This window comes from Strigops habroptila, chromosome 2, assembly GCF_004027225.2.
Source record: "Strigops habroptila isolate Jane chromosome 2, bStrHab1.2.pri, whole genome shotgun sequence".
NCBI classification, from domain to species: domain Eukaryota; kingdom Metazoa; phylum Chordata; class Aves; order Psittaciformes; family Psittacidae; genus Strigops; species Strigops habroptila.
This window is the reverse complement of record NC_044278.2, coordinates 113,282,946-113,310,112: the sequence shown is the minus strand read 5'-3', so window position 1 is coordinate 113,310,112 and position 27,167 is coordinate 113,282,946. Positions and strand designations below refer to the sequence as shown.

At 42.4% G+C, this 27,167-nt stretch overlaps 1 protein-coding gene across 8 annotated transcripts in view; it reads left to right on the top strand.

The window, feature by feature from the left end:
• FAT3 (FAT atypical cadherin 3) overlaps positions 1 to 27,167 on the top strand; it is a 409,819-nt gene that overhangs the window by 61,471 nt on the left and 321,181 nt on the right. For 6 of the 8 annotated variants that reach the window (XM_030476640.1, XM_030476638.1, XM_030476637.1 and 3 more), the window contains exon 1: positions 5,759 to 6,531. The exons of 1 other annotated variant lie outside the window; for it this stretch is intronic. The gene's annotated coding sequence lies outside the window, so the exon portion shown is untranslated. Of the gene's footprint in view, positions 1 to 5,758; positions 6,532 to 6,823; positions 6,982 to 27,167 lie in introns of those variants that run through there. One more of the 8 variants, XM_030476636.1, reaches the window with a different exon arrangement.

Genomic DNA, 27,167 nt, shown 5'->3' with positions numbered 1-27,167 from the left:
AGGTATGAATGTCTTTCAACTTATACATTCATAGAATCATAGAATGGTTTGGGTTGGAAAGGACCTTAAGATCATCCAGTTTCAAACCCCTCACCATGGGCAGGGACACCTTCCACTAGACCAGGTTACTCAAAGCCCCATCCAGCCTGGCCTTGAGCATTTCCAGGGGTGGAGATTCACAACTTCCTAGGGCAACCTGTTCCAGTGCCACACCACTCTCACAGTAAATTTCTTCCTTATATTTAATCTAAATATCCTTTTTTTTTTTTTCTTTTGCTTTCGGAAAAGGAAATCATTCTAGAAGGAGCTTCGTCCACCCCAGTAAGTTACAGATATTTCTAATGATACAGTCAGAAGCGTGAAAAGTGTCCCAGCTAGCTTTTACCAAGCTTGCCTGGGTGGTTGCTTTATCATGGTATGGTCAGTGGTCAGTGTCCAGAATCCTGATTAGATTTATGTGTTCTGTGCTGCTATTTGTTGCTTCACTGGTGTGAACAGCAATGCTGTTCAGTCTACTTTAAAATTAGTTTAGGTTTGCTTATTTGTGCTTCAGTCAGATTTTGGGTACGGCATCAGCACCTTCCTAGTCAGAGCAAAAGCATCTCTGGTGGGAATGGTGAGAAATAGCTATTGCTTTCTAAGTTTGTACTCTCTTATTTTGCAGTGCCTTTCTCAGGAGGGTATGTTTTGTACCCACTGACTAAATTGCTTAAAGGTGTGAAAATTAGATCTAGGAAGCTGGTTTGGTCAGTTGAAATTAAGTGCCTTTGTGGTGTGAAAATCAGGCACCCCCAAAAGATGTCAGGACTGGAGGAAAGCTTCAGGAACAATGTATGGCTGCTGGTGGCTGGAGGGACCTAATATGCCTGCTGGGCTATGCATTTTGTGGGTGCAAAATTCTGCCAGGATCTGGTTTCAGATCAAAAGCCCCTTCTGCATGTCTCACCTTTGGAGAGTTTGTTGGCAGCATGAGGGTTGAAACAAGATTTTCCACATCCCAATTCAGCTGGCTCAGGACTGCCTCGGGAGCACGGCTGCTTCGGCACAGATTGCAGTCAGCCCTTCGTGCCTAGCTGGGGGGTATGGACAACTCCTGAAAGCTCAGGTGTGGAAGCGGATGCAGTGGGTACAACGGCTCTGTTTGGGTTTGCTGGGCCTCTGTGATGGATGCTGCTGTGGAGGTAATCAGCCAGTCCCACAGACTGGTGGCTGCACATTACTGAAACCCAATTTTCAAATAGGAAATTGGCCTTTTATCTTTGGTACTCACTACATAATGGTGCAGGGCATTAGTCAGCTGAACCTCACCATGGTTTATTGTGCAGCTGTAAATCGTAATTGGCTGACTAACCTTCTCTGATGTTAAGTGCCTTAAAAGGTTGTTTTTCCTTTATTTTATTTTAGTTTTTGTTTCTGGCTTCATGTGTTCTTTCTGTTTATTTTGCTACTAAAATGTAATTAGAAATTAAAAAGAACAAAGTGAACCTCCAACCCTACTGATGTAAAGTAACATGAATCATCATCTCTTGAAAGTGTGTGTAATCCAGAGCTCTGCAACCTGATATACATCCCCTTCATTTGGTAAATGTTTAAAATATCCACAAACATTTTTTCACATTCTTGAGCAAAGACCACATCACCATGTGTTCACCCTTGTTTCTAAGTATTGATGTTTTGAAGCGAGGTTTTTTTTAATTAAATGTTTTTATTTTGTAATTTCTAGTATTTATTTTACTATATGAAACTAAAAATAAATGAAGAGAGAAAAAACCTACCAATTTATTTGCCTTTTAATAATCAAAGTGAGTATATTAGAAGGAAAATGTAAGCAATTTTAAATAGTGCCAAAGGCTGTAGCCTTTGAGAACAGTTGAATTGGAAGGTTTAGGTAATGAACAGACTTGATGATGCCTATAATAAAGTGGATTAGCTGTTACAAATTGTGTTACACTATGTATCTTTACATAGCTAATCTCTCGTGTTTGCAATTTCGGTCATAGGTTCTTGGAGAGCACACGGATAGATTGTAGTTCTACAAAAAGTGTTGCAAATACTGACAATTCCCCATATAGTTTTTGAAGGAGAAACAAGAAAATCTTCATAGCGTTTCCTCTGGATCATACGGTTCTGCCCCATTAGCAGTCATTAGTCTGCCTTCAAGTAGCAAATGCTGACTTCTTTCTCTTTTGGTAGCAGCTCTTTACTTTGATACTTCTTTCCAGCTTGAACTTCTGTTCAGTACTCTTTACAGCTTCCATAGAGTTAGCTTTCATGTGAATAAAGCAAATTCTGAGAACAATGCAAGCATATGTCCTTCCTCCAAATTATATTAGGCTAAAAATGTGCTGGTTTGTGGATTATGTTATTGGTATCACCAGGGCGTCAGCTGTGCCACCAGGGTGGCAGCACTGGTGGGCTGGTGAGTTGGGTGATGCTGATTTCTGAGGGCCATTGCATGGGGTAGGATGTCCAAGGGCTGCTGTGGGAGAACAGGACTTCCAGGCAGCACAGGCAGCTCACCAGGGTGTCTGTGCATGAGAGACCCTTATAGGAACCTCTTGCCCAAGTCATGGCAACAACACGTCCCTCTTTCCTCCTTCCAGCAACAGCAAGGGTTGTTCTGTTGGCAGCTAGGGACTGGGACCTTCACTGTGGCACTAGAAGATTTATGCATTTAATTAGATGTTAATCAACAACTTGGTCTGATACCGGCGTACTTGCTGATTTTGAGAAATGTTTTCTATGCATTTTTCTTTGCACATATGAGGTGTCCTTCCATGCAGTTCTCCATTGGCTGGAAATGTCCTGCCAAACTGGAGCTGTAATTCTAATTGTGGAGTACTACTGAAGTTATTTTCCAGTAAAATAATGTGAAGGATGAATTTTTGTTTGGAATAAAACTTGTCACTGTATACGCATGCGGGGTTTCTTAAGCAGCACAGGAGCTCTTTAAATGCCATGAACTGTGCTTTGATTCGTGCTTAAGAGTAGACTAGAATGATGCTGATTTTTTTTTTTAATGGAACAAATAGCTTGACTTTCAAAATATGTCAAATTCAGTTGCTTGTGTTTGAAACAAGAACAGTCTTTGCAGTAAAGGGACTTGAAAAGCCTGGAATCAGTTCCCTGCTATTCTCCAGCACTTCTTGCATCTCCTTGGGGAGGCAGTTTAGGCTTTCAGTGTTCAAATCATCATCTCTAAAACAGGGATAATAAAGACTTTCCTAGTGCCAAGGAGTGTTGAGATGACAGATCGACTGATGGATCATTTATGGGTTCCAAGAGCACTTACGATCCCTTCTGCAGCTGTAAACCTCAACGTTTCCGAAAATGCAGCTACCCACTGGACCTGTTCAGCCTGGGTATAGTCAGTAGATCACTGCAATCCTTATTGCAGTGTTTTTCTGTCAAATAATTTGATTGCTAGGGTGAGTTTCTCCTGCCTTTTGTCAGATGGAGCTTGAAGTCATCAACAGTTCATGACTATAATTGTGGGGAAGAGGGCCATTGCCGGGTGCCTTTTGAGGGTGTTTCCCTTTTTTGCAAGACTTCCCTCAGCTATCCTGGCTGAAGCTTGGCTTCGTGTTTCATGCGTTCATGGAATGTGGGTACATTTTCTGTAGCAGATGGAATGTATATGTTCTTTCACTCAGATGGGATCCTGAGAACTTGCCAAGTGCTTTGATCCCTTTGCAAAGAGTGTTTTGTACAAGGTTGAGGCCACTTTCAGGGACACTTTAACCAGTTGACATTCGCCCCTAAGTTAGAGTAGGGGGTTGAAAGGGGAATGTCATTTTGCAGACTCTGTGCCATCAGGTTGGTATTACCAGCAATCTCTGTATCTCATTTCAAATCCAGTATGTTTGCTGTGCTGCGGTGCTGGGTCAATAGCGACTATGAAGTGTAAAGATCTGCATCGTTTTCTGTGATGTCCTATGAATGTTTCTGTGTTTTCCTCTTGTTCAAATTGCAACCCAGCATTGCCCTGCTTAGTGCTGTGTTTCTCAGGGATACTGCTTCCCTGACCCTTCTTGCACCAAAACCACACCAGCTAGATTATATTTGTGAAGTGAATACATGTAAGGTGCAGCATCTTCATCATGAGTACAAGAACCTGGAATTACTGTAGCTTAAGAAACGTGGATTTCATGTGCACAGGCAACACACTTGTGCTTTTTTGGGTGTTCCCATGTAAATAAGCCTTTGGTTTGTGGTATCTGTTGGGATGGTAGACCACTGCTTGGGACTTCTGCATACTCCACATTTATCTAACTGTGAAGGATGTTACTAGGCATAATAAAGAATTTGTCATAAACAATGTGACTGCTAGTCACTAATTAGTAGTATTTTGTCCTGCTGTTGGGTTTTTTCCTCCCTCAGCTAGAGGGAGAACCATAACCTTAACATTACTTAATTGGAGACTTTTTTTACGTAACTGTTCACTGACTTTGGTAGTATGGTTTTATGAGTACTTTTAATTGATCTTATTTGTATGGAAATGCAGTCTCACATTAATTTAACAAGATGGATTCAAGTCACCAGTCAACCCAGCTGTTCAATCAAGGATATTGCTCAGTGGTATTTATTTGGTCTGGTTTGAAGATTATGGCCACCCCAGAAACGAAAAGGGAAAAGCAGGTACTGGTGATGAAATCCTGTATTTGTAGGCAGGTTCACTGGTGGATATTGTTAGCTTGGAATTGTACTGGCCCCAGCAAATAAATATGGCTTTCTTTTCTTTCCCCTGAGTTTCACAAACACAAATAGAAATATGGAAAGGAGAAGGGAAGCTCTTAACCTGAGAATTTCAGACCAGTTGGATTTAAGCAAACCACCCATTTGTTCTTAGATTAATGGCTTGCAGGCAGACTCTATCAGTTGTGGACTGTACTGCATTCATTTGCAACGGCAAGAGTTAATGCTAGTAATTGCTTTTCCTCTATAGAGAGAGGCTGTAGTAGATTGTTTTTACATGGCATTCTGTGATTGATAGATCAGGGAAAACAGGACCAAAGAAGGTTACTGCCTCCCAGCCACTTCCCCCTTCAAATTAAAATAATCTGCGATTTGTAGGATGCCCTGTCGCACGTGCTGCGGGAGCGAAGCAGTAAACACACTAGGCTGCATTCCCTTAAAGCAGTGAACCTCTTACTGCATTTCTTTCATCAAGCCAAACAAGTCATGTTGTTGGAAGGCCATTGAAAACAAGTGTGCTGGTGAAACAGCCCCCAGACCCCTTCAGCAAACTTCCTGTACGGTCAGGCAGCGGACCTGATGAAAGAGCCTGTTTGTGAACCTTTGGATTCCTTCCATTGATTTGTAAATCCACTTTAATAAAGTACTGCCCAAGCTAGTGAAATGAGCAGCCGATGTTGGGCTTCCAAGTTCCTAACAAATAATCTGATGCAGCTTGTATTGCTGGTGCTGCAACGTGCTTTTTAATGTGTTTTTTCTCTGCTGCGTTGGATCATTTGGAGACTGGGGGATCAGGGAGAAAAAACCCTCCGTCTCCATCAGCTGCACATTACATGGCTGCTTTATTTTTCACTGCTGCTAAAACTCTGCTTATTTAATATCGATCATACCAAGGAGCCAGCAAAGTACGGTGTTAATTGGGTCCACTGGAATTCTTGTCCCCTGGGAGGGGAGAGTTTCCTAGGCAGGGAGGGCGGAGGGAGGGAGGGAGGGAAGGAAGGAGGGAGGCAGGCAGGGAGGAGGGGACCCACTGTGCGCCGCATAAAATGTAAGTGCACTAGACATCAAGGCTTCTGCTTGCATCGCTGGAAAGCAGTCGCGGCATTTCCCACCCGCCCCCCCTTTCAGAAATCAGGCAACTCATTTCTGTTTTTAGTCTGGTAGTTCTTCTTGCATTAACAGCTCCTTTCTTCTCTCTTATTTTTCTTCCCCCCCCCCTTTTTTTCCCCCCTTTGTAGAGCGTTTTCTTTTTTTTTATTGTTTTCTTCTCCTTTCTGCAAAGCTGCAAAAGCTCTGCTTTGAAAACTGCTGCCCCAGAGTGCAGTTGCTTAGCTGTCCTGTCAGCATTGTTCTAATGCTCATTCCATATGTATGTCACATAGGAACAGTACCCTCCTCCTCTCCCTTCCCCCTATCCATGCATTTGATTTTTTTTTTTCCCCCTAAAGACTGGTTTTTTTTTTATATATATATTTTTCCCAAGGAGCTTGCAAACAGGGAAATTCAAACTGCATGATTCTGTGCTGTGGTTACTTCTACAGCCAAGACCAGATTTGTCTCAGAAAAAAGTGTTTGTGCCTTCTTTTCCCCACTCCCTTTTTTTCTTCCCTATAAGCACAAAGACTTTAAAAACAAAGATCTGTAGTTCTTTTTGCTTTTCTGCGTTACCGTGACAGCATGTATCTCTGTTGCTGAAGAATGAAGCAGGCAGGCTGGAGTTTTTTTCTGTTCAGTGCTTTTGGGACCACTAAAGACAAGTCCGCAGAGAAATATGTACAGCAACTGTGCCAACTGAGTTTCTCATGCCTGTTATCTGTCACTTATTCTGACTAAAAGGTAAGGGATTCTTTTTTTTGTTCTGTATATTTCTTGTTAAAGTCTTTGTGCATTGTTTGTGCAGTGTCATTTGACATGTGCAACTAACTGGCTCAGGAGGGAGGTGGGTTATGAAGATTTTTGTATTAAGGTATTATTGGTCACCCAAGCAAAAGCTCTTTGCATCAGAGGAGAGAAAAAAACATCTTGTTTCTTGGAATTTTTCCCCTTTTCATCTCAAATGGTTCCTCCAGCTTTCCTCGCTCCTGATTGAGACATAAAGCCGGGGCATTATCGCTGCTGCTTATCTTTCCTGGTGCTCTTTCTCTACCTCAGCAGCACACGCACCCAGTCTGTGTGTGCGTGCGCATGTGTGGGGTAGAGCATATCCCCTTTACATGGGAAATACTTGGCAACATGCACATTCTCCTCATTTACTGTAACTAAACGTCTTCAAACACTCTTTGCAAGGTAAGAATGCCTTAGTTCAGCACACTGCAGCTTATGCCTGTTTAAAATTATTACTTGGATTACAGTGCATACTGTGGAAAGTTATTAGTTTCCACAGAGACTGATTTAACTGTAGGTATGTGTGCAGTGGTTCTGTTCTGTGCTTTACATACAGTGCTTGTGGGGAGTATGAAATGTTATTTTTTTTCCTTAGTTCTTGGGAAAGGTGAAGTTTACACTGTCTGTTAGGCATAAGTAATGAAGTTATGGCTGAAATCGATTAAAGCTGCGGAGAAGCATATCCTTACAAGGCTTTTCAACTTAGCCCTGAGAGTCGGAAGATAGTTTATTAAAACATTTTTTCTTTTGCACTGCATTGTAATACGCAGAAATGTTAGTGAGAAGGTGTCTTCACCAAGCAGAAATAGCAGCAAATGATGTCTGGACTGGATCATTATATCATTTATGCGTTAGAAACCTGTTTAATCCACAACCTTGGTGTGCCCTGCTTTTTTGTGTGTGTGTGCTGGATGCATCTTTCAACAGCCTCTTAGTTCAAGAGGGCTTTGTTTTATAAAATGTGTTTCAGCTTAGCAAGCAGAAGTGCACTCTGTGACTGTCCCCTTAGCTGTGACACGGTGCTGTTATTTGGAGACTGGTTTTTAGGACTTGCTTTGGTTTCTTTCTCAGGTGTTTGTGTTCTTACTTCTTAGCTGTTAGTTCTCTGCATAGAAGATGCATCTTCAGGGTGTTCATTTCTCATGCTTTGAAATGATCAGTGGCTGAGACAGTTGAGCAACCTCATATCTAATAATATCGCTTTATCTTGAATGTTGCATTGCTTATTTGAATAAGTAGGAATGGCACCAAATATGTAATTAGTTTAAAAACAGTCTAAAAATGGAAAGTGTGAAGGAAGAAAGTCCTGTCTGCAGGCATTAATTTCTTTCTTTACTGTAGCTGTTTATAATGTCATTTCAAAATCAGATATTTCCTAACACATGCTCTGTGACTCTATTTTCCCATGATTGTTGCTTTATATCAGCCCTGAGAAAACAGTCATTTAGATAACAGGTTTTCATTGACATCCTTTCTGTAATATAGAAAGGAAGAAGCAGTAATAAGTTAAATTGGCATCTGCTAATTATGCTGAATACAGATTGTGAGCTCTGCAAGTCGTCCCTTGCCTTAATGCTGTTAGCATATTTTAGCACTGGCAACCAAAGGAAAGCAACTGGAATGTTCCTGCTTGTTTTTTTTTTTTAATGGGAAAAAAAAAAATGATGACTTGTAAAGAAATGTGAAGTTTGGGTGGTTTTTTTAATGTTTATATGCTGGTTTTGAATGGGAGAGCATCGCACGCAGTTTGGTAGCACTTGGTAAAACTGATTAGAGATGTTTGAGAGAATGACTTGTCTGGTGATCACTAGAATTAATTTTGACCCTTGGTGACAACCATTGTTATCTGATATAAAACTTGGTCTTTGGGCAGGAAAAGTTTGTTTCATAGTCACCAAATACCTGGTTCTTTCGGGTCTCTGAGAAATAATAACAATAAAAAATACTGTTGTGTTCTGAACTTAGCTGTGGTTCTTCATACTAAGTGGTGATTCTGCTCACCTCATCTCAGAACCGTAAGTCTTGGTCTCCCGTGGAAGCAGAAGAGCAGCGCTTCTGCCCAGATGTGCTCATTCCTGCCTTGTGCATTTCCCTTGTGCAGCAACAGCATCCCTGCCTGGCTGTGGCGCCGAGCCCGGGCTCAGGAGATGAGGAGCTCAGCTGGTGGTGGCTTTGCCAGGGGACACGCTCCAGCCCTTGGCGCCGTTGGCAGCGGCAGCAGAAGACACGCGAGCGGTTATGGTGGGTCAGCCACTAGAGGGGAGACAAGAGCTGCGCTGTGTTAGTGTCTGTCACCACAGAGCACCACATGTCTATGTATGGGTTTGTGGTGTGCGGTGGAAACAGGCAGCCTGTCCTGCATCCTCTGCATGCTGGGAGCATCCAGCAGTGCTCGCATGGGGTGTAGCATGGGCCGATACAGGTCCTTGTCCTCAAGGAACACCATGCTTCTGGGGTGAATGGTGTTCCTTTACAAGTTTAGATAGAGCAGAAATGTGTCTATGCTTTGTCTGCACAGGAGGGTCTGTTGTTTTCTGCATGTACACCTGTACAACCTCCCTCTCGGGCAGAAGCGGGCCCAGCCTTGGTGCAGGCATCCAAATTCACTCTTACGTCTCAGTGGAGGACCTTTTTGCTGAGAACTTCACAAAAGCAGGAGACTGTTATTTTTTGTTTGCTTCTCACATCTGTAGATGACTGTGGTATGCTTGTAGATTGCTTTAATTGGAGTCAGTGGTGACAGGTGGCTGGTAGGCACTGGCTCAAGACCTCAAAAGTTGAAAGAAGTATTTTTCTTCCCTTCTTGGCTGCTTGAATCTTCTTTGGAGAAGAGAAGGCTGCGTGGAGACCTCATAGCAGCATTCCAGTATTTGAAGGAGGCCTACAAGGATGCCAGAGAGGGACTCTTCATCAAGGACTGTAGCGATAGGACAAGGGGTAATGGGTTTAAACTTAAACAGGGGAGATTTAGGTTAGATATAAGGAAGAAGTTCTTTACAGTGAGGATGGTGAGGTGCTGGCACAGGTTGCCCAGAGAAGTGGTAAATGCTTCATCCCTGGCAGTGTTCAAGGCCAGGCTGGACAGAGCCTCCGGCAACGTGGTCTCGTTGCCCATGGCAGGGGGGTTGGAACTGGATGATCTTAAGGGCCCTTCCAACCCAAACCATTCTATGATTCTAGGATTGTATGTAAAACTTTTACAGGTAATGGTGATTTGCCACATAGATTTACCTTAAGTTGTTTCATCCTTTCGTAGAGTGCAGATATCTTGAACTCAAAGTATTGCCCTGAGTGATGGGGATGGGCACGCTGGGAAGTATCCTGTGCAGAAAGATGCAGGGCAGAGTGGAGGTGGGAGTCCTCCAGGTCAAGGTGAGGTTTCCTAAGGGTGGGCAGCACAGGAGCCATGTGCTTTGGCTGTTGGTGTGGTGTGTTACGGCAGTGCCATAACTCTTGTCTTCGTGTGAGCCTGATTTTGCTAAAAGTGATGTCAGAGTCTTTTTAGTAAGACGTTATGATTTTGGCTTCAAGTTTGGGTTTTCTTACTCTCTTATGTACATGTGTGAAATGCAAAGCATATTTAATGAGCAAATACTTCAAATGCTTCCAAATTGATTAAAAACAGTTCCACATCTGGAATAAATCCAGTACCTTTCATGGATGGCTTCAACTTCATGGGTTTTCCCTCTTGTAAGAAACCCTGTGAATATCCCTGTGCAGATGCTCGTGAAAGCTGAAGTTGCAGAATCTGGGCTTATTTTACAAAAGAGAGAGATCTGAAGCCCACGGAGATCAATGGGATCTCGTCCTTTATTCCAGCAGACTTCAGATAAGACCTAATCATATATGCAATTACAATATGTCTATGCACAGTCAGGTATTTTCAGGGTACCTGTCTAGAAGGTAGCTTTGCAAGTCTTAATTAAGATGTGTGGTTCCTCATAGTTTAACTGCTGTTTAAATTAATGCAGATTTCAGTGAGGCTTCAATTATGCACCACAAACAAAAAAAGCATTTTTATCATGATCTTTTTTTCTTCCGCCTTCTCTGTCCCCAGAAGTAAATAAAATGATCAGATTTTTCTCTACGGGAATGTTGTGATTTAAACTGACACAAGCAGGTGACCTAGAGATAGGCTTATTGCACAGATAAAAATGCAGGGTTGGGTTGTTTGAACTGCATTAGCATCAGAATAAGAAGCGGCAGGGCAAGTTGGCTGAGGTGGCCATGCAGAACTGGGGAGGGTTCTTTGGAAAGCCTTAAAGCTGGGAATTCTTTTCCATAAATAAATAAATAAATCTGTCCCCCCAGCAATTAATGAATACAGAAGTCTGGGCAACTTTTAAGCTGTTCGGGATATTTGAAAAACCCATATGGTGCTCACATTAGTGTTGTTGACTTCCTTTCTCCTCTTCCCCTCTATTATTTCCATTTTAAGGTGGGCTTTTATTTGACTTCGGGTTTTTTTTTTTTTTCTGAAAGATGTTGGTTTTGCCAGCACTTTTCTGTAACACCACTTTTAACACGCACATCAGTTCCAGCATGTGTTGCACCAACATGCTGCCCCTGAAACTTTGGACCCTCCAGATACAAATCGGGATTGCAGGCAGCTTAGTGCTTCAAGGACTTTGTCTTTGGAGTTGTCTGTTGACTGCTTGTGCTGGTTACTCTGGGGATGCCAAGGAAGTTATCTTGCAGGGATCCTACTGTGAATGTATATACAGCTTTTCTGGGGGATCTGTGTGTTTCACAGACCCAAAGTAATTAAACCTCATGACATTCATGGTAGGCAGATAAGCATGAGCCACAGTAAGTAAGCTGAGAGAGGTGATGAGCTCAACTTTCCCATGGTAGTGAACAATGACATTCCCATTGAATGGAGTTGTAGGTGCCTTGGAAATGAGGCCACTGGTGACTTGGCTGGAGAGCTACTGTTTTTAGATGGACTTTGTGGAGGCAGTTAATATTTGCAGTTTTACATCCAGCACTTGCCTTTTAGAGATCAAATTAGTTCGCATCCCCTCAATGTTTCCTTGCTGGTGAGTTACTGGTGAGTCTGCATAAGCAGCAGCATCTTGAGAAGTTACTTACCCTTCCAGACTTGAGTTTTCTCAATTATCCAGCTTTGGTTGGAATCATAACTTGTAAGAATCATTTTGCATTGAGCAGAAAGTCCCTGACTGAGGTGCACCCGCTCTTAAATTGCTAACAGCTTTTGAAAATTGCTGTGCTTTTAACTTCATTGGTTTAGTGTTTCTAGTAATTTCGTTTCTGACGTGGCTTTTGAGAGAGGATTGATATTCTCAAGATTACTGATGTGGACACTGTTGGTCATAGGCAATAGAAGAAAACAGTGCTGGTGAAGTGGGCGAGCTGGCAGTACAGTTAAATGGAGTGGGAATGAGAAAGTTCACTTGCTTAACTTCTTCAAGTACACTACTGTTTCAAGTACAAGAGTACCAGACAATGCCTTTACAAAACAAAGGTTTAGCCAGTCTGGTAACTCATTTATGAAATTATAGAAGGGGTTTAAAGAAAGCAATCTAAAGAGAGATGTAGGGAAGCATCAGATAATTATGGTACTATAAGCCAGGTTTGCAGATACACGCATACAATGCGTAAGTTTCCATTAGGGCATGATGTACAACTGGGATATATTGACAAAGAGAGAGGAAAAAGCAGTAGTGAGAGAAAGCAATGGCTCTAATTTCTATAGCCTTTCAAGAAAACGTTTTAGGCATAGGAGCCAGCTAAAAAGGTTAATTGGGCAAGATCAGTTATTGTGCTGTGTGAAAGTGAGCTTCAGAGCTTGAGAGGAGAAAGCATCAGACAAAGCAGCGAGGTGTTTCATGAAATGAAGCTGTTTGTGTGGTGGTGAGAAATGAAGATTAGCCCCACACTGATGTGAAAGAGGGGAGGTGTAAGAAAAGAGACAGAATTTACTGAAGATGTCAATGTTGTTTCAGTGATGCAAGACCCCCAAAGCAGTGTGCAGGTGGAAGGAGAAGGGCAGACAAGTTGCTTTTGGGTCTGCATAGAGAGGCAGTGAGGGTTACAGTGGGAAAGGAGTAAAGTTTGTGAAAACCAGAGACAAGGCACAAAAGAAGAGGTGGCATGAAGGCGATGGAGCCTTTCGTACCAACTCCGCACAGTGCCTGAGAGCATCCCAAAAAGCGACTGAGTTGTATCGCTGCATGTGCTGCTGGGCAGGGGCTGACAGTTGGGTTATTCTAGCACTTGGCTGTCTCTGCGTGAGGCCACACTGGAAATGCTGTGTGCAGCTTAGGCTATCTACTTTTATAAAGAGTGTTACAGTCATGGAAAAGAATGAGCCAAAGGGAATGTAAAGGTCACAGACAAAGGTCACAGAGGCATCCAACGGAAGAAGCAGGGATGTTGAGGTATGTGCTCTTATAAAGCTGTCACACATGCTGGAAGGAAGGAATACCGAAGTTCATCCACAAAGTGACAGGGTGGTTGAACCTGCTGTAACGGCTTTATACTCAGTGGCTGTTGGGTGGAATAAGCTGCCACAGAAATGAGGAGAATAAATGAATGGTTGCTGAAATTGAGACTAAAAGCTGGGGATTTGGCATGATTATCTAAGTGCTCACACCCAAAAGCAGGAGTTAATTTTGCGTTGGCTTCCTTGCTGTAGACCTGCCTGTCTTCCTGGGAAACATCCCTGAGAACGAGCTGTTGATATTGGAGCACAAGTATTCATTTTTAAATTAATTTAAATAATGTGGGCATAAGTCAGTTTGTGTTAGCGCTTGATGCTAATGAAATGGATTTCAGACCAACAGGCTCTGGGGAAGAGTGGAGCTTCAGCATTTCTCCTGTTGCACATTTCAGTCTGCTGAGAAGTTGGAGCAAAGGGCTGCATCTCTGCTTCATTTGTTGCTGGTTATGCAGTTTAATTAGTGCTCATCATTACACATTTCTGAGCAACTCTCAGGAAGCTGAATACGGGTTTAGTGAAATCCATAACTCTGTAGAGGAACTCTGTAACTAGATGCTAAGAAGGGGCTGTTCATAGACGGGAGACAAAAGGGTCCTTTATGCAAAAGTAGCTTGTTAGCTTTTTGTTTTTAAGCTGTAGCATGTCTAAGCGATCAGGGTGTCACACACTAATAAACTGGCCAGCCCCTTCAGAATAGACATTCTTGGTAGTGATTTAGAAGGTGCATTTATACAGTAGTTTCCAACTTCATTACTACGCTGTTTCCTTGGATACTGAGCATTTTGCATATAATTACGAGAGGGACATTAACAATGCTTGGTGGTTCTAATGGTTTTAATAAAATCTTTCATATTACCTGGTTAGTGATTCTCTTTTTCCTTTAATTTCCCATATCAGAGAGGAGAAACAAAAGGAAGTGATTTCTGTCAGCTAATTTGCACAACTTCTTTTGAGCCAAGAACAGGTTTTATTTCATAAAGTGTGGAAATCCTGCATGCTATTTGTAGAATTATGTTGCTGAATGGGTTGTAAATAGGAGTTGAAGTGCTACTATTCATTGCAACATCGAATTCACACTGTTTGGGAACAATCTTACAATAGTAAAGAAAAAGCTGTTTAAATGCTGGGCAGTAAACAAAATTTGTTATGGGTGTGAAAGCATTTAAATACTTCATGTGTCTATTTAAGACTTGGGTATTTTGATAGTGCTCAGTATGTTTCTCGAAGGTACTTTCTGCTCTTTACACACCATCTTGGTTGCCTCAACTCCGGCTGTTGTTTGACAAACAGTTTGATCTGCCATGGACATGGAAAAGATCCCTCCTGCCTGCCCAGGCACTCGTTCCCATCTCCCTCCCTCCCTTTTGTTCACAGGCATGTTTGCAATAGGGCAGCTGAATCCCCAGTGAGAACAAAATCAACAAAATATATCCAAAAAGGGGGGGGGGGGGGGGGGGGGGAGAAAAGGGGGGGTTTTGAGCCTGGGACAGCTGGTGGCCACGGTGGCTTATCTTGCTGTAAAGTGATCACCAAGCTGTGCTTGAAATGATTGTGCCTGAGTATAACTTGTTTTAATTGTGCAGAGTGTCTGCAGCACTTGCGAAGAAGGTTGTAGGAGCGTCAGGCATGATGCCCGAGCTGCAGAGAGGATGCGTTTGTGTGCACTTGAGGAATGTCTGTCCGGGAGTAATATTTCTGCATGTCAAAAAAGAATTAATGCTTTCGTGTTCTCCGAGACCTCATTGGACCTCAGGATATCCCCTAGAAACACAGCAACAAGGATTTAAACTCTTAAATGACTGTAACTGTCACAAGCTATGTAGTTACATGAGGTATGAGAGCAGCTGGGCATGATGAAATAGGCTGTATGTGTGTGTGCAAACACCCCCACTCACTGCAAGTGTGCTCACTTATTGAAACCGCTTTTTAAGTTCAAACCATTTTTGTTTACTGCTAAAAGAACTACTTTATATTCCTCACAATACTTTTTCTTCAGACAAATAATATATTGTATAGTTCATTTAATAAAATAAAATAAAATCATTTTTCCAAAAGCCACAGAATACAGAATTTAATACAGTAGTGTCTGACCATAAATTCTAGGGATACATGTGAGATGGCTCTTTTACAGTACACTCAGTTTTATTGCAGTCTTCGTAGTGGCTTTCATATGCCAAAAGCTATTCAGAGTCTTTTCTTATAAAAGTGCTATAGAAGTATATTATATCTACAGACATTTTGTCCTTATCCATAATAGTTTCACAAGCGAGGCATGCTTCTTTTTTCCCCCTTCTGTACGGATGTGTAATGTTGCTAGGTGTGCTTTAGTAAGCTGATGCATTGCTATTTTATAACTCCTTCTACCTTTTCTGTTCTGTACTTTCATCTTAAAAATACAGAGGGAACAGGTAGTGCAGCTTCAAATAAGGCAGAGTTATTCCTTATGACTTTGATTCTTTCACTCAATGCTCTCTGACACAGCTTGTTTTTTACCTTTCTGGAGATTTGCAGGGGTCAGATTGAAATTGGCAGCTGACTTTCAAGCAGAGCTTGAGGAAGAACTATATGCAAGTAGTGCCTAGCTATGTGAAACTTCATGTTCAGTTGAGGTTTTAAATTCAGCACCAACTCGAGCCTCACTGGGCATGAGCTAAGAGTTGTTGCTTAGGCTGGAATCCTTTTTATTTCAGCTGAGCAGCTTTCCCTGTCTCTTATCAGAATAAAAAGGGTAGGAAAATGGTGAGCACATGGCTGGGAGGCACGGGGTGTGAGTTTGCTTCTGTGGGATGCTCTAAGAAGGAACATCCACATGTGTTTGTGTAGGGCAGTCCCTGGGAGCTGTGCATCAGCATGGCACCTTTGGCACGAGGCAGGAGCAACAGAGCAGCTTGGCACAGCCAGGCCTGGATTTTGAGGGATCTGGTGGGATGATACGGGTTTGCCAGCGCTTCCTTCTGCTCTCCTGGTGAACAAACAGAAGATATAGAGCCAGTGGCTTGCTGTATTTTGGGACATGGATCAGCAGCTCAGGGATGTGCAACCTGCCCTGTTTATTGGCAAATGCTGAGTTGGATGTTCAGTGTTGTGTGATGCAAGGTGTCCCCAGCCACTGTTTGGTGTGCATGTGGCATTTGCTGTCTGTCCAGAATTTGAGGGTACAGTCTTGCGACTTGACCTTGGGCTGCAGATGATCCGGGCTGCAGATGATCCTGACTGCAGGACAGCAAATGGAGAAGGATCAGGCATTAAAGGATGCGGCTGCTCTTTCTAGTGGCTGCCATTTTCAAGGACATAATGGGATCACAGAATCACAGACTGGTTTGGGTTGGAAGGGACCTTAAAAATCATTGAGTTCCAACCCCCAGCCATGGGCAGGGACACCTTCCACTAGACCAGGTTGCTCCAAGCCCCATCCAACCTGGCCTTGAACACTGCCAGGGGTGGGGCAGCCACAGCTTCTCTGGGCACCCTGTGCCAGCACCTCACCACCCTCACAGTGAAGAGCTTCTTCCTAATATCTAATCTTAAATATCCTCTCTTTCAGTTTAAAGCCATTCCCCCTTGTCCTATTAGTACATACCCTTGTCCCTCGCCAGCTTTCTTTTAGGTCCCTTTAGGGCATTGTTGTTATTGTTACCTCTGCCTTAGTAGCCTCCATTTCATAATCAGTGCCTCCAATTAACTTTCCAAGATCTAGACATAATTTAGAAGACTGAACCGGAACTCCTGCCCTGTGAATAAATGATGAATTTTGAATGGTAGCCACTGCAGTAGTGATGAGAAAAGTAACTGTGTGACCCTCTGTTGTGGAGATGTAGGACAGTGGTGCTGGTGAGCATTGCTTTGTAGAGAAACCTTTCTGCCATACATCATGCGGGTGCAGAGGGCAGTGTAGTGAGGTGGTGAGAGCTGGCAGGGGGGTTGGAACTAGATGATTTTAAGGTCATTTCCAACCCAAACCATTCTGTGATTCTACGTGGGATGTCTCCTATGTGGCCTGGAGCAAGGGAGCTTTCCACACAGACTGGACTGCTGCGCTTGTTTAAAACGCCTTTCATGGAGAAAGGGCAGATCATAGTACTGTAAAGCTGTTTTCCCTAGTCTTTCATGCAGGAATCCTGTGGATATTTGAGGAAACATGCTTTTCTCAAGGGAAGCGTGGAGCTTTGTTAGTGAAGAGGGCTGAAAAAACTTTCAACTTCTTTATAAAAAAAGAAAATCAATTATGATTTTGACATACGAAACCGCTCATAAATGAAACGATACTCTTCGTGAGGTTCTGCCTCTAATGCCAAACATTTTAAGGGCACTTTTCCAAGGTGATTATTGAAACTCTGTATTAAGATATACCTCATTTAATCTAGCATATGCTGATTGCCACGAAGAGATTTTCGATAGATACTGTACCATGGTGTCTGTCCGGGACATAAATAGCTGCTGGACTGTAGATGGCTGTGTGGGTAACTGGCGGCTTATGGGTAACCTCTTTTCTGGCACAGAAATAATGGGTTGTTTGTTCCCCCTGTTGAAGTCCTGATGTGTTTTGATGTTTCTGATTTACATTTTTAGCGCTGTTCCTGATACCATTCAGTGTTCTGGGAATGGTCTTTAAACTTGGTGTTTATTTTGGAGCATTGGTTTTCCAGCAAACAAATATGTGATTAGCAATTAATGGTTTTGCTATAAAGAAACAAAAAGTGAACAGTTCAGCTTTAAGTAGTGAGCTCTGCTCCGTGGAGTTTTTAATTGGACCGTGCCTGCAAAGTTGAACCTTTCCAAACACGCAACAGGCTTTGAGGGACTCCCAGCTGTGGCGGCTGAACTGGACGAGTTGGAAAGCTGAAGCTGTAGTGGTTTGAGTTAAATGTATGGCTAGCTGAAAAATGGTTATCATCTCAAATATCTCTGCATGAGCCAACCATTGGAGGGGGGCAGAAGCGTACGTGGTCTCAGTGTGGGTAACTCATTTGGATGCGGTGGGAGTTCCAGCATGCAGAAGGCTTTCAATGCCTTTTCCTCGCGGGCTGCTAGCTGCAGGGTGGGTGCCTGCTGGAGCTGGTACCAGAGCTGGTGCTGTGCAGCCAAGGCATATCTGTCTGAGCAGCACCAGCACTCCCTTGTGTGCATCAAAAATAGCGTTTTATAGTATCCCATTCAAAGTAATGGCATTCAGCACCTTATATGGATTCAGGTATTTCTAATGCAGATATTGGAAAGCTTTGTGCCTTGCAGTGACTGGGCCTTAATATATGGGCTGGAAAGGACGTTTCTAGGTTTCTGTCATATTGTGTTTGGTTTAAGTCTGACTTTATCTACCTTTCTGTTTCCCACACATGTCTGCAGTGTGGATTCCACTTATCTGAAAGAAACTGTCATGTATTTGACCTGATGTATCTGTGTGTTGCTTCTTACTTAGGCAGGTTAACCAATTTCCATAGCCTGAGCTGGATGTGATTTTAAGAAGTAGTAGCAATAATCTTTTCTCTGAATGCTGCGTGTTTGAACAAACAGCAACCTTTCTAATTTTTTTGCACAGGAATTTAGAAAGCAGCCGCTGTATTTATCAGCAATAGTTTTTCTTTGTGTTTTTGTGAACAGTTGTGGGCTTAGGGTTGGTCCAAGTTTTCAGAGGCTACCTTATCAGAGGACCTATGGGAGGCTGGTTTTGGGGAGCTGTCTTTCAGAAAGGTGGCTGCTCTGCAGTGCCTGGAAGTCAGACCCATGTGGGCATCTCTAGTTGGTCATAGACAACTCAAGTGGGTTGCTGCAGAAGCAGCTCTGTGTTACGCCTGTGGCACAGCAGCAGGTGCCAGCACCCTGCAGATTCCTGCCCTATCAAAAGAAAAATGTTCACTGCTAAATCTGGGTTTCGTTCTCAGATCTCAAACTTGTTGAGAATCTCAATCAAAATATTTGCTCCTTGCACTTCAAGCATGATCTCTCTCTATTGCAGTGTGTCACAGCCATCTTGAAGAGAAATGGCATTGCAAAACCAATAATCCAGTTCCTACCCTTGAGAAAGAAATAATTTTTCTTTCTTTTTTTTCCTCTAGAATCATAAGATTTAGGTATTTCTCAAGTGGTTGTTCTGTTCAATTGTGTTTTTTGTTTTTCTTAATGGCACCTGGGTGCATCCATATGGCTTCATCTGAGGCTTCTTCCCAGATTGCTCAGGCAATGCCATTTTCTCATGTCACTTTGAGTGTTGCTCCTGCATGGACCAAACACCACCAAGTTATGGTAGAAACTGGAGGACCACCAACCCTGGCTGCTCTTTTGGACAACAAGCCTGGTGGGCAAGACCATGCCTCTGCCTCTGTGTGTGTAACTGTCACTGTACTGGTTAGGGGGACGTGTCCCTCAGTTCTGCTCACCAGGTCCCATGCTCTGTCTCTGCTCATCCCTCCCCTGATGATGTCCCTTCTTGTTCCTACTGTCTCCATATTCACCTGCCTTTTCAGCACTAACTGCCACTTGCAGGAAGCACCCCCTGACAGCACTGCTCTGTCACTCAGCAGATCAGTTTGGGACAAACCTGGAGCTGGGCTTACCCAAGGTCTGATGTGGAGTGAAATGCTTTATCCTACAGTCCCTTTGTAAAATCCTTACTGGATTGTTGTTATTTTGACTCAGCATCTCGTAACATAGAATCATGGAACAGTTTGTGTTGAAAAGGGCTTTTAAAGGCCTTTAAAGATCATCTAGTTCTCCAGAGTACCCTGGTCTCTATTTTATATTGTGTTTTTTACTTGGAGCTGTCAACTGGGAAGAAGCTTTTGTATATTCATCTCTTTTTCAAACACCTTCCTTTTGCCCATATATAAAGGTCTGGACCATCTGAGCTGCCCTACCTCCACATACAGAGTGTCTGAGGGAGATATATATAGTATTTTTTCCCCCTGAGAGTAACAGCTTAACCCAGTCCTTACACCTACATACCTATTATGGCCCTGAAAACAGTAGTTGTAAATCTCAAATACTTCTTTCTTACTATAAACTATATCCAAATAGTTTATATAAGCCTGTGCAAGCTGTCACAAGGATCATGTGCAGCATCCCGAACACAGAGCAGGCTGACGGCAGCACCCGGCAGCGCCTGGGACAAGCAGGAATGGGTTTGCAGGAAAACCACCATGGAAGAGAGTGCAGAATGGGAACAGCCTTGCCTGGGAAAGGTGGAAGATGCTTTATCAGCTGCAGGAACACCATGTTTGCATTGGTGCTGCGCTGTGGCTCTCCTAGTGCTCATTCCATGGTGCTGCATGGCAGGGTGTGATCCTGCCTGTGAGGCCTCAGCAGCAATTCAGGAGCATGGGTAGAACCCTGGCCCCTGAGGTTCAGAGGTGCAGCTCAGTAAAGAGCTGTTTGGGGGGATCCAAATTAATATGTGGCAAAGGGAGAGATGGGGAAAGACCAGCAGTGATGGGAGTGGGACTAACCAGTTCTGGATTTTGTACATTGACATTGTACCTAGAAAGAGCTTTCAAGCCAGAGCTCCTTGAACGGGGGTCAAAGTAGATTTATTTATAAGATAAGGTGGTGGTGGGGGAAAGGCACCAAATCAGCAAGAAGTAGTATCCTTGAGCATGTTTCATAAGGAAGCACTCAGCCTCCATGAAAATAACTGGCTCATTTTGAAACTGCCCAAAGCTTCCCCATTTTACAGTGATTAAGAAGCAGGAGCCGAGGGGAATTGGAGATACACAAAGCATGAAAACTGGGTATCAGCCTTTGTTTCCCTGGGGGCAGACCATCAAGGGACAAGCTCAAATCCCTTGTAAGGTGGCTCCCAGGAATTCTCTTTCAACAGATCTCGCATGGAGGCAAATTATTCCTCCTTTCTTCCCCCTCTACCATTTCCCCAAGCCACATTTCATCCTCAAGGGGGAAGGGAGAGTCCAACAGACCCTTTGCACCCTCTCTCCAGGCAGACAGATGACGCCTGGCTCCTGCTCCCAAGTGGAAGCATTTGCTCATGAACTGATACTCGGCAAAAATTGGTGTTGTATGGAAAAAATCCCCAGCACCTGCTAGCAAAACAAAGTTATTCATAACATACGGCTGGGTGGCTAAATCTTCACTTCCTAGGGACGGCCTGAATTACACTCAATACATGCTGAGCAGCCTTTCTCCAGTGTGGAATTATATGCAGGCAGCAGGAGGATTTGCAGCTCTAAGGACGGTTAGGATTTATAGTGCTGTCTCTTGCAAGGACTTACTCTGCAGAAACGGTCATTTTGTCTTCATCTTCTCTTTTTGGGATAAACGCATCATGATATAATCATATGTATGGAAAAGCGCATCTTTGTGCTCATCGGGGAGCAGGTAGCCCCATGAATATATCCCCTGTTGTAAATCTGCTGGTGTCAGTCAGGTTTTTTTCCCCTCCTGCCCAGAGGTGAACACACATTTTTAATTTGCTTCTGTATGGCACAAATTCTAAATTCTTATTCTGTGTTCTGATTTCTTTTCCTGGCCAGTAGATTGTTAGCCTTTCCTAGCTGGGTAAATTATTGTGGAGTACAACTCAGGGAAGATGTCTAGCTAGACGCAGTGCCGCTTAAATGTGCTTTTTTCCCTTGTTCTCTCTTTACAATATGCAGGTGATATTGCCTGTGTAATGAGGGGAGAGTATGAAATCCATGGCTGTCTTTAGTCTGTGCCAGAGGTTTGCTGGTAAAATGGTATCTTAGTCTTTAAACTCCTACATCGGTATCTTCCAAACTCATGGGAATTCATATTTAAGGCACATGGAAGTTTTCCATAGGTCTGTGCTATGGAAGAGACTCCTTCCAAGAGAGGGCACTGATGTATACGGGCTCTCACCTCCTTGTTGCGATATTGATAACAGATTGTGAAAAACATCTTTTCCTATCACTGATGCAGATTGACCTAAGCCTTTAATAGGTAACAACTACAAACAGTTAAGATGCTTTGTAACCTTCGTTGCACCCTTTTTGCAGGTCCTCACATCTGGTCATGCAGATGTTTTTGTTCAGGCAGATGCCAGTTGGTAGAAAACAGCACTGAGAATAATCCATTTGGGCACATGGATTTGCCTGTGTGACAAGCTTATAAGTTTTGATGATTAGACCATAAGGATAGGGTACTGCCAGTGTTGACATTTGAGCGAAAGGAAGGAGTTACTTCTAAGATTGAGGTCACTTCCAACAAAATCAGGAGCTTCTATTTCTGCTGCAGATTCATGGCTTCGCTCCTATTAAGACTTCATGTGCATGTGAAGTTAATGTTCTTCTGCCTCCTAAAAAGGACTTTCATATTTTCAAATATACCTTTTTGCTGTAAAGCTGCTCATGTAAAAGAATTTAAATAACTACCTTTTGAAAGGGAATGGTGACAACTCTCCTGGTAAAGGAGCAATAATTCAAATTGACATCTTTTTCCATACCGTGAAGTCACCGCGCTTCCCCTACGTGAGGAGGCACTCTCCCTCTCCCAGCTTCTTGAAGAGAAATACCGATCAAGATAAAAACCTTCAAGTCAAGGTTTCGTGATCGTTTTTTCTCATATGCATAAATATCTTGACCCTCAGAAATTTGTCATCTGAAGTTCAGAAACTGTTTTTTCTCCTCCCAACCTAGAGGACCCTGAAGGTAGGAGCTTCATTGGGTCCATTTGGTGAAGATGGAAGTTAAGGCATAGATTAGTTTCTTCTCTCTTCTCTTTCAAAGGACCTGTAGAAAGTCTTAAATAGATGTGTTGTATTAGCTTGTCACATTGCCAAAGTTAATTTACCTGATGGTCAGCTGGAAAAATCCTTTTCTCATATGGTGTAATTGGGCTTGGAGGGTAAATAGGGAGAGAGGAGAAGGCTTTTTTTTCCCCTGTTATGGTGTGCTAAAATCTTATTCCTCCTGCTTTTTGAAGAAGTTTACCTGCTGTATTCCTTATATTCTGTAAAAGTCCTTTTGGCTCATGTTTATGCAAGAGGAATATGCATTGTTTGGTTTTTCAAGGTTTTTTTTTTTTATGGTATGGAAATCTTTGGAGTTAGAAAATGAGCCTAGGGAGAGGAAATCAAACAAAGGATCACGCAGCACTTGTTTCATATCTGCGCATTGAATTAGAGGCACGATTTTGGTGTGCAGGAATCCTGGAAGTTTCTGGGACTTGAGTCTTCCTTCTCAGTCTGGTGGGGTGTTATGTTTGGATGCAGCCCAGAGCGGAGGTTGCCAGAGCCAAGATGAGAAAAAGGAATGATGCTCGTACCTCTCTCAATTCCTCTGAGGAGCACCAGCCACCTGCAGGTCCCTGCAGCTACTCAACAAGGTTTGGGTCACATAATTAATCTTTGTTCAAGGACAGAAGGAAAGTAGCCGGGTGGAGAAATGAATGCGAAATTACGGAGTTCTCTATGATGCGATGTTCAAGTTTATTTTAAAGAGTATTATAAGTCAAGACACACCATTGTATTTCACCATTCCTTTTTCCCACTTCAAGGCCAAAGTATTTAATGTGAACCAGAGTGGAAAGATGCTGGACTCCTGTGTTGTGTTATCTTGTCACCTCCCTGGGTATTTAGGAGATTTTTCTTTTAGTCTCTGCTGTTGTTACAGTGGTTTCTTTTCTTCAGACTAACCATGTTAAGCAGTACCAGTGGATATATATATTTTTTTTTGGTAGCTCCTGCCCAAACATTTTAAAATCAAGCAAAAATAATCACAACCTTTCTCTCCACTTGAAACCATAACATTTTTTTGACAAGAAGTGCCTTTAAAGAAATGCCTCTTAATTTATGGTGGGTTGCTTTGTACTTTGTTTCTGTAACCTATCGCATTACATTTCCTGCACGTTGAGTATATATGTATTATGAGCTCTTACAAACAAATATCCCAGAAGAAAGGAATTCAGTAAATGAATAAAACATTCTTGGGTAGCCCAAGTGGCAGTTTAATAGCTCGTCCATTTGGACTTTAAAATAATATAATGATGATGGCCATATAAATATATGGATAGATGAATAACTTCAATGAGGAGCTTGTTACAACTCTGCATACCACATCTGAAATGAAATCAAACTCTGAAAGTGCTGCCTGATGTGAAGGTCCAATTTTTCCAGTGCCAACCTTGAGATTATACCTAAAAATACACAAGCTGTGTGTTTGTGTGTACATACGTATACATAACTAAAACATGTTTGGGGAAATACACACACATACGTATGTTGTTTCTAGGTGGAATTTGGTGTTTCAGGAGTGATCCTGATTGCACTAAACCACTAAAACTTTGTAGACTATTGACATGATTGCATTTACAGCAGTGTGTCTGAAATTAGGTCTTAGCCCTGGCTTTCTCTAAAAATAGATAAATGGAATGGGAGCATAAGGTCGTCAAGTTATATTGCCTGGGATATACACAACCTTTTTGTTAGGTTCACCTAATCACATAGCTTTGTAAATATCTACTTTGATGCCAGTCTGCCAAAGTAGAGTCTGTAACCTTGGTTAGCCTTGGGTACGGATAACATGAAGGTAAAGTTTTAAGTCATTTTTGTTTGTAGCAATTAATTATTCAGGAAAACTGATTTCTGATTATGGTGGACCTGGAAACCTGATGTTTATGGCCATGAAAGGTGGAAAGAAACCATCTCAGGCTGAACTATGGTGTGGACAGGAGAAACCAGACCACCAAATGAGACATAAATAGGATAATATAATTAATTTAATTACACCAGAGACACCTATTTCTGGGAAGCTGCTGAGCTCCAGTGAAAAGAAGTCTGGGTGTTCATATGAAGCATAACATCAGTTTCCATCATAAGCCAACAAAAAAATCACTTTCTCTTGGCAGTGGGGAGAGGCTGGTATTGCAGTATAAATGTAGGATGCTGAAGTGCTCTTGGTGAAAGGCAGCAAAACAGTGATTTGTCTGTTGAGTATTTTAATAATGCCTCATCACAGAAGAGGCACAGCCCTTTATTTTGTTATGAGTTGGGTTTCTTTACAAATTAGAATTTCTCATTCCTCTTGGCTGGCTTTTCCTTGGCAGCATACTGTGTACTGGTTGTATTTTGTACTTGAGAGCATTGTCTCATATGCTAGGCTGAAGCAGCAGCTTTTAGTGGCTGTACTCAAAGTGATCACATAAAGCCCCATGAAAATAAGAGACTTTGAGATTTTCACACCAGTGGATTAAGTTGATGAATGTTTGTTGTGCTGAAAAATAAGGTGCCACTGCTCTGATCTTTTAGCTGAGTGAAATAACAACAATATAAAAGTCTTTCCTAGCTGGAGTAGAAAAATTCCATCCTGGGTGTCCTGGGTATCAACCCTGAGCATGGGGAGAGCACAGGGAGACTTGATCCCTCATGTACAGAAAGAATATTGGAGAATTGTGCATATTTGGTATAGAAACTGTATGAGATGAGATGTTAATCACAGGACTCGTGATATGTACACAACGATTGAGTGGGCATATTGAGAAAAGGAACTGCCACGTGTAGTTCTGTGGGGATTTGCCTGTTACTAGGGAATGCAGGTCCAGGAGATGATAGAATCTTGAATTTTTGTTTTCTTTTTAGAGTTTCCTTTTTTTTGATGGTATAATAGAAAAGAAAAGAAGAAGAAAACAAAGTGGGGGGAGAACTGCAAAAATAAGTGTATTGAAAGATGAGTGCCTTGACAAACACTTGAGAGAACTGATCAAATTGATTAATGTGTTAAGCGGTGGGGTATAGACTGTGGGATCAGGAAGTGTTTTGTATGGACATTATAACATCAGTGTGTGATAAATTGTTTGTCATTAGTACTTAAAACTGCAATTGTCATTCAGTTATATTGGAAGTGATAACTAACATGAATTCATATTCCAAAACTTGCATGCAATTTATAAGTCTCCTAGGGGATGCTGAAATCATGTTGGAAATTTAAATTAACCCCGTCATTATCGACAACTTTTCCTATCTTTTTCCATTCTGTATTCTAGCTTGGAGAAAGCTACATTTTTGAGCAGCTTTTAAATGACAATGAGAACAATGTATGTGTGCAGTGGGTCTTTCAATAATTGCCTTTTAAAATTGATTTTTATGATTTTCACCAGTAGCAGAGAATTTACTCTGTAACAAAGAAGCTTATTCACACTGCCTCACTGTAAGCACCTGCCTCGTTTCCTCAGGCACCTTTTCTCTCCTTTCAGTGGGAAGCAATAAGCAAGATCTGGCTCACAGCTTCTGAACCCTCCAGCAACTTCAACCCGTGTCTCTGCTTATGCTGTCGCTGTTTAACCTCCCAGTTTAGATCCCTGAAGCTATTTCACAGCAGGACTGTATGGAGGAACTCCAGATCTTCCTCTAATGGCTGCTTATTAATTGCATTTGAAAACTTATATTTATAATGAGCCTTCTGAAGTCAATGGAAAGGCTCTTGCTGCTTTGAGGTGGCCGGAGTGGGACAGACTGGATTGAGACTGATGCGGTGGAGCTGTATGCCGTATTTGTAGCCAGATTCTGCTTGGGGTTGCCAAAGTGAAATGCAGTGTAAGCTGGAGTTCACTCTGTCTGAGCAAGGATGCATTTACTCTCTTGCTGGTCAGGGTGGCCTGTGTGCAGCAGGACAGACATTATGTTTGAGAGGTCTTCACCTTTCTTAGGCTGGGATGTCCATAGTACCCAGCAAATAGAACATTCATTGGGCATACAGAAAAAACTGTTCCATCTGTGGCCTCATTTAGGGTATTTTACCTGGTGTTATTTGGTGAAAAGCAGTGACCATAATTACAGATGTGTTGTGGTACATATGCAAGGGTAGGGTTAAGTCCCATGGGCTATCTCAGCTCTGTTGTTTCATCCAGAGTCTTCACCTGAGAGCTTTATTGAGCAGTTTTATTTTCTTAATTGTATCTTGCCTGTTCTAAGTATCTGGGTATGTGTATGCATATGTAATTGCATTTAATTAGCTATAATTCTTCCTTAATTTTGATTTTTCTGAAGGTACCTGTAGTTAAAGTAATGGCTGGGTAGTGACTTTTACATGCTACTTGTTCTTGGTGGCTCAAAATTCATCAGCCATGTGATCTTTCCTAACTGTCCGTAAAAAAAAAAAGGTAACATTTGACTATCACAGTGCTGCACACATAATGAAACTGTCTTCTTTCTAAACACTGGAAC